The following is an 8,188-nucleotide window of genomic DNA, read 5'->3' on the forward strand; positions in this document are numbered from 1 at the left end:
CTTATAATCCATCTTACATCCATGGTCTAAACGGTCTTTTTATACACCCATGGTCATAAAGCTCAGAAAAAGCAACATCTCTTCCAGGATATGACAATCACACTTGCAAAATAAAATACAACGCTTAATTTCATGCAGCAGACTACATTCAACTTACAGTATGTCTTATAAATTATATAAATGATGATATAATAAAATGAGATGTATGCATGATCAAACATTTTCTTTAATCTCATTTGTAAAATAGCCTAACGTCACATTTAATAGGGTGGTGAGGAATGTCGAATTCAATGTTCATTCAATAAAATGATTTTACTTTTAATTATTATTATTATTATTATTATTATTATTATTATTATTATTATCAGTCATAATAGTAGTAGAAGGCTATGCAGTCTTACTCCAGTAATACAGCACTGATTGTTAGGCTTACCTCTTTATTATTTGTCAAAATTCTGTTTTTATTTTGGGTTGCTTGATGCAACCAATGCCAATCCATCCAAATAGCCTAAAGCACAGTATCAACTTAAAGTGAAACATTACATAGGCTACAGGCAACCAGTCAATAATTAAGACGTGTGTCAAACTCGAGGCCCCCGGGCCAAATCCGGCCCCTTGCAGATTTAGATCCGGCCTGTATATCAATTTAGGTTCACAATGTCTGAGAAAGCCACTAAAAACGTTGGAACAAAAACAACAAAAATGAGGAAAAAGGCTACCAAAATGTAAAAAAAAAAGTGACGTGTGGATTTCAAAATCCACTAAGTAGGCAAGGAGAGGACTTAAAAGTTTAACAAGTATTTATTTAAGTAAAATGATAAGAGCATAAACGTGTACACGGGTCGGAGTTGAGCAGGCACACAGGCTTCTCTCATCAGACTGAATTTTCTGGCTTATACATGAATTCATACATCAGTCTCTAAGAGCATTTTGATTTGTTTATTAAAAGTTGGAGGAGTAACGTGGTTTGGTGGTTGGTGCACAGACTGGTCCCAGTCTTTTGGCACACGCCCTCTTCATCAGCTGTTAGGCAGACTTTAACTATGCTGATGGTCAGAGAGAACAATGGATGGTTGAGGAGTAACTTATTCTCATGGTCAAACTGATATCAAACTGATATTAACTTCGTCGCTGCACTCTTGTTGCTTTCTGACCACCGTCATACAGTGCTGCTTTCTGACAACAGTATCCTTTTCTCATTTTGCCTGACTAAGCTGTCACAGTGCTCTTCCACTAAACACACTAAACACACAATACTATAACTATAATTTGTATCCTCATACAGCACAGCCAGCTTGACTGATTATTTTTATTACTTACACATGCAGTAACAAAAGCACGTCAATAAACTCTCCATGTCTGGCCCCCGGTGGGATTCTCTTTTTCCGGTGTTGTCCTCTGGGAAAATGAGTTTGACGCTCCTGAATTAAGAGAAGAAAGTCTGGGAATATGTGTGACTGCAGGTGACGACAAGTCTCGTCAAACCATTCCAACTATTGGTTTTAAAAAGCATAATATAGTTAACAGAATACTGTGTAACCACCTCATTTATCAGCTGCCATAAACCCTCGACTTTAGGCCTTATTACATCTGAACATATTATTCAGGCTAGCTCATTTATTTGAGTTAGGCAGCACCCCCTGGTGGCAAAGCTTTAAAACTGCAATGACAATAAAATGAAAGATCTCTGTGTCTTTTTCCTGCCGCCACCGTGCAGGCCCAGATGGTAGCTTATATTTAGCCTAGTATGATCGTGATTTATGTATGCCTATTATAAAGAAACAAATACTCTAACTAGAATTTCTCACATACTGTCGGAAAAGAAAGATTTTGCATAGTCTGTTACTTTGTGGCAATTAGGCCTTTTTTTGGTCGTGATGCAGTTTATGAACACTTAATCTTCTTGTTGTTATAAATAAGCATACATACAACTGATCCTGGTACGTCAAGCTCCTTGTTTTAACAGACATTTTGATTATGCATGTGTTGCTAATAATATATAATTTACATTGGTTGGACTATATAAATAACATTTTAGTTTGTATGCACGCATTCACACAGATATTTAGATATTTAGGTCTACTTTTTTCATCGCTGCTTTTTGGAGTTCGCTGTGCAGTAGACCCTATGTTGGGATATAGTTTGTACTCACCGTCAGCTCAGCTGTACTTCATGGAGGGGAGGGGCGAGTGAGTTTTTAAAAGGAGACAGAGGTAGAGTGGTCTGCAGAATACAGAGCCTATGTAACATAGAATCTTTAGACTCTACGTGGACCGTAGTGATGGGTGAACGAAGCCTTGTGAAGCCTCTGAAGCTTCTTCCTGATTGTATTGCAAAATGATCCGAAGCATCAAAGCATCGAAGACAACACAGTGACATCTGGTGGTCAGCAGAAATGACAGCGGCTATCAACTCAACACAGCCAAACGAAGCTTATAATATGAACATAGGAGAGACAGAATGGACACATGCACATGACATGACGGAATTAAAAATATAAAGCCTATGTTTGAATATAACATAATAATATAAACTACTGTGATCAGGATTTGAATGTAAGTATGTTTAATTGGTCTAAATATGAATTCAATAAACTGCAGCAACAATGCCACCTTCTACTGCTACGTAACATTACGTACAGATGTATGTAAGTAGGCTAATTTCCATTAATAGGCTAATCAAATAAATTGCAAGCCACACTCATAAACCCTGCGATGTTCCAGTGAATTCTAACGGGCCCTTGGTAAGAACGTATCGACATGAATTCAGCAAACCCTTCTGGAGTTTCAGTGATGTTTGAAGCTTCGGACGTCATCAGTCACATGCTTATTTCAATTTGATACAAGCTCCAGCACACTGTTTCGAACCAGTGTGTTTTGCGGAAGTGATACAAGCTTCGGTGCCTCGGTGTCAAACGTCCCATCACTAGTGGACCGTGCAATTGAAAACAGCCAAATCTGAACCTCAAGTAGCGCTGGAAGTGGCAGTCATCCAGACATAACGTTTACTTCAGGGAGAAAGCAGTAAACATTACTGTGCTTTTTGCTCCACCAGATGATATTATTAATCCAGACATGACACCGTTAGATTTTCGGACGTATCTGGGACTTTCACAACAGACACAAAGCAGCAATAGTGGTTATTTTGGCCATATTGATGACGTAAAGAAATGTCGTAGGTGGCTACAGCTCTACACCGGCGGGTAACGAGAGTAAACCCAAATATCCAAATAATACCCAAACTCAAGCAAATGGCGCAATGCAAGTATTTTATTTTGCCCTGGTGTGAACACGGCATGAGCAATGTGTATCCATGGCAGTGTGTGCATTAAAATAGCTGTGAACTTGTTTTTGGGGTGTTGTCCGTGTTTTTATCTTAAACTTTGACCCAGTCACTGTGTTTTCACTTCATTTGCTTTGGGCTAATATTTAGTTTAGTATTCTGCCAATCAAGCTACCAACTCCACCCTCTTGTCAAAAATGGCCACGTCAGATTCCAAAAAAAAACAAGATGGCGACATTCAAATTGCCAAACTCGAGGCTTCAAAACGGCAGTCCACAAACCAATGTGTGACGTCACGGATGCTACGTTGCATTATTTTTACAATCTATATGAAATACACAGCAGAGGTCTAAATAGTCTCTGGTAGCCCCGTGCAGACGGCTTGCGGCTGACTTCACTGGCCTCCATGTTTACTTTTGTTCTACAGCGTGCTTTATGGGATGTCTTTTGCTCAGGCGGGTCAGTTCAGTTTTGTTTTATTCAGTTTATTAATACTGAACGTGTCACATTTACAAATTGCAACAAATTCACTGCACTGGTTAACCAGGAATACACCTGTCAAGTGTGAAGCAGATCCGATGAACGGTTCTCGAGATATTCGAATGATAGACAGCCGGACACACACACACTCACACACACACAGACAGAGATATTCTCCCAACGTGCTACTGGCTCCAGACTTGCAGCTACTCCTCCTCTCAGTACATTTTAATAGCACTGCAGCTCAGTGAGCTGACCATGGTGCTGAAATACAAATCTGTGAGCTGATTTTACAATCCACTATGAACTTACAGTGAGCCTATAACTAAAATGTTGTACACTGACATACTGTAAATGTCACCCTATAGACATACATGTGCAGGGCTACGTAGTAAACCTCAGGCTGCATTCAGATTGTTTTTCAGCATGAAGAAGTGGTCTGTGTGTGTGTGTGTGGTGCGAGCTAGGAACTGCTGGAAGGATGGATAAGGATGGACAGAAAGAAGCAGGAAGGGAGAGAGAGAGGGAGGGTGGAAGGAAGAGAAAAAAGGGGAATACACATCATTTTATGCTCAGCTTGCTGTGTGTTTAGCTTAAGGACAAACTATAAATAGTAACAAGAGTTTATTTATAACATTGCACAGCAAAGATGAACCCGATCACATAGTGCTGCCACCACTGGATACAAAGTGTCAAATGACAATGCATTCTGGCTGAGTTGTTTTGACTTGACTCAACTGAAAAAAAAAAGGCCTAAGACCGGTCAAAAATGCAGCTGTGCCAGAGGCTGAAGCTGTAAAGGACTGTGTGCAAACACATCTATTCCCATCGAAGATACCTTAAGACCTTTATTAAGGCAGTCATTGTAAATGTTAATCAAGTTCAAGTTTTTTGTTTTAAAATAAAGCAAAAGAACAAACCAAATGTCTCAGGGTTTGAGAGAAAGAGAAATTCTTCAAGAAAAGTCATGCAACCTGCGTGTTGTTTCAGTGCTGACTTGTATTTAACAGCCCCATCTAGTGGATCCAAAAGGGTAACACATACAGTCAGAGCTCAACACATCAGTGCACCTCTACACACAGACTATGGGTAAATGAAGCATGAAACTGACAATGGTCTGGGATCAAAGGCATTTATTGTCAAGAATCAGTGTTTTCCTAACACACAGGATTGACAATCATCATCTGATCAGCAGCACTTCACAAATACTGGCTCTGGTACAAACATTGGAGTGATGGCCATGTTACAGTACAACACTACTACAGAAAAATCCCATGGATTCTTATTATATTATCTAGTTATTAAATACATTTAATTATATAATGCCTTTTTGTTATGAGGTAATTTGATAATCACACACATAAAATACTTATATTTCATTTGATTTGGAAATACTCTATATTTGGCTAAAGTTTAAAAATCTAAGATACAACACAGAAATTTACTAAATCATATCAAATGTCATCTATGTGCCAAATTAATTCTGAACAGATTAGGGCTGAAACGATTCTTTAAGTAACTCGAGTAATCTGATTACTAAAAAAACATTGATGCAGTTTTTCTTATGGCAACCGACGATTGTGTGTACAGGTGATGTGACGCAGAAAACAGGTATTGCAAAATGGAAGAAGAGAGAGAAAATAGTCGCGTGACAGAAAGTGTCCAAATTTGGGATAATTTAAAGCTGAAAGGAAAACTCAAGTGTGTAAAACGAGTTACGAATGTATCTACAGTTCTAGGAATCCTGAATGGCCGCCATCAACAGTGCACCGACTATTCCCTTCGAGTATTGAGTACGTATACCAACAATGCCACTTGTGACCTCTGGATGAACTGAGAGAGACTATATCCATCCATCCATCCATCTTCGTCCGCTTATCCGGTGTCGGGTCGCGGGGGGAGCAGCTCCAGCAGGGGACCCCAAACTTCCCTTTCCCAAGCAACATTAACCAGCTCCGACTGGGGGATCCCGAGGCGTTCCCAGGCCAGGTTGGAGATATAATCCCTCCACCTAGTCCTGGGTCTTCCCCGAGGCCTCCTCCCAGCTGGACGTGCCTGGAACACCTCCCTAGGGAGGCGCCCAGGGGGCATCCTTACCAGATGCCCGAACCACCTCAACTGGCTCCTTTTCGACGCAGGAGCAGCGGCTCTACTCCGAGCTCCTCACGGATGACTGAGCTTCTCACCCTATCTCTAAGGGAGACGCCAGCCACCCTCCTGAGGAAACCCATTTTGGCCGCTTGTACCCTGGATCTCGTTCTTTCGGTCATGACCCAGCCTTCATGACCATAGGTGAGGGTAGGAACGAAAACTGACCGGTAGATCGAGAGCTTCGCCTTCTGGCTCAGCTCTCTTTTCGTCCTGGCGGTGCGATAGATTGAATGTAATACCGCACCCGCTGCTTGATTCTCCGACCAATCTCCCGCTCCATTGTCCCCTCACTCGCGAACAAAACCCCAAGGTACTTGAACTCCTTCACTTGGGGTAAGGACTCATTCCCTACCTGGAGAAGGCATTCCATCGGTTTCCTGCTGAGAACCATGGCCTCAGATTTAGAGGTGCTGATCCTCATCCCAACCGCTTCACACTCGGTTGCGAACCCGATCCAGTGAGTGCTGAAGGTCGCAGGCCGATGATGCCATCAGGACCACATCATCTGCAAAGAGCAGCGATGAGATCCCCAGCCCACCAAACTGCAACCCCTCCCCACCCCGACTATGCCTCGATATCCTGTCCATAAATATTACAAACAGGATTGGTGACAAAGCGCAGCCCTGGCGGAGGCCAACCCTCACCTTAAACGAGTCCGACTTACTACCGAGAACCCGGACACAGCTCTCACTTTGGTCATACAGAGATTGGATGGCTCTGAGTAGAGACCCCCTCACCCCATACTCCCGCAGCACCTCCCACAGTATCTCCCGGGGGACCCGGTCATACGCCTTCTCCAAATCTACAAAACACATGTAGACCGGTTGGGCATACTCCCAGGCTCCCTCCAGGATCCTTGCGAGTGAAGAGCTGGTCCGTTGTTCCACGACCAGGACGGAATCCGCATTGTTCCTCCTCAACCCGAGGTTCGACTATCGGCCGAACCCTCCTTTCCAGCACGTTGGAGTAGACTTTACCAGGGAGGCTGAGAAGTGTGATACCCCTATAATTGGCACACACCCTCTGGTCCCCCTTTTTTAAAAGGGGAACCACCACCCCAGTCTGCCACTCCTTTGGCACCGTCCCAGACTTCCACGCAATGTTGAAAAGGCGTGTCAACCAGGACAGCCCCTCCACACCCAGAGCCTTGAGCATTTCTGGACGGATCTCATCAATCCCGGGGCTTTGCCACTGTGTAGTTGTTTGACTACATCAGTGACTTCCGCCTGGGAAATCGGCGACAATCCCCCATTATCCTCCAGCTCTGCCTCTAAGATAGAGGGCGTATTAGTCGGATTCAGGAGTTCCTCAAAGTGCTCCTTCCACCGCCCTATTACCTCCTCAGTTGAGGTCAACAGTGTCCCATCCTTACTGTACACAGCTTGGATGGTTCCCCGCCCCCCCTCCTGAGGTGGCGAACAGTTTTCCAGAAGCACTTTGGTGCTGACCGAAAGTCCTTCTCCATGTCTTCTCCAAACTTCTCCCACACCCGCTGCTTTGCCTCTTTCACGGCAGAGGCTGCAGCCCTTCGGGCCCTTCGGTACCCTGCAACTGCCTCCGAGTCCTCCGGGATAACATCCCGAAAGACTCCTTCTTCAGTCGGACGGCTTCCCTGACCACCGGTGTCCACCACGGTGTTCGTGGGTTACCGCCCCTTGAGGCACCTAAGACCCTAAGACCACAGCTCCTCGCCGCAGCTTCAGCAATGGAAACTTTGAACATTGTCCACTCGGGTTCAATGCCCCCAGCCTCCACAGGGATGCACGAAAAGCTCCGCCGGAGGTGTGAGTTGAAAGTCTGTTGGACAGGGGCCTCCTCCAGACGTTCCCAATTTACCCGCACTACACGTTTGGGCTTACCAGGTCTGTCCAGAGTCTTCCCCCACCCTCTGACCCAACTCACCACCAGATGGTGATCAGTTGACAGCTCTGCCCCTCTCTTCACCCGAGTGTCCAAAACATACGGCCTCAGATCAGATGAAATGATTATAAAATCGATCATTGACCTTCGGCCTAGGGTGCTCTGGTACCAGGTACACTTATGAGCATCCCATCATTGCCCACGTGTGCGTTGAAGTCCCCCAGCAGAACAATGGAGTCCCCCACTGGAGCCCCATGCAGGACTCCAGTCAACGTCTCCAAGAAGGCCGAATACTCCGAACTCCTGTTTGGTGCATATGCACAAACAACAGTCAGAGTTTTCCCCCCCCACAACCCGCAGGCGTAGGGAGGCGACCCTCTCGTCCACCGGGGTAAACTCCAACACAGCGGCTCTC

Source organism: Perca flavescens, chromosome 17, assembly GCF_004354835.1.
Source record: "Perca flavescens isolate YP-PL-M2 chromosome 17, PFLA_1.0, whole genome shotgun sequence".
Lineage (NCBI taxonomy): Eukaryota > Metazoa > Chordata > Actinopteri > Perciformes > Percidae > Perca > Perca flavescens.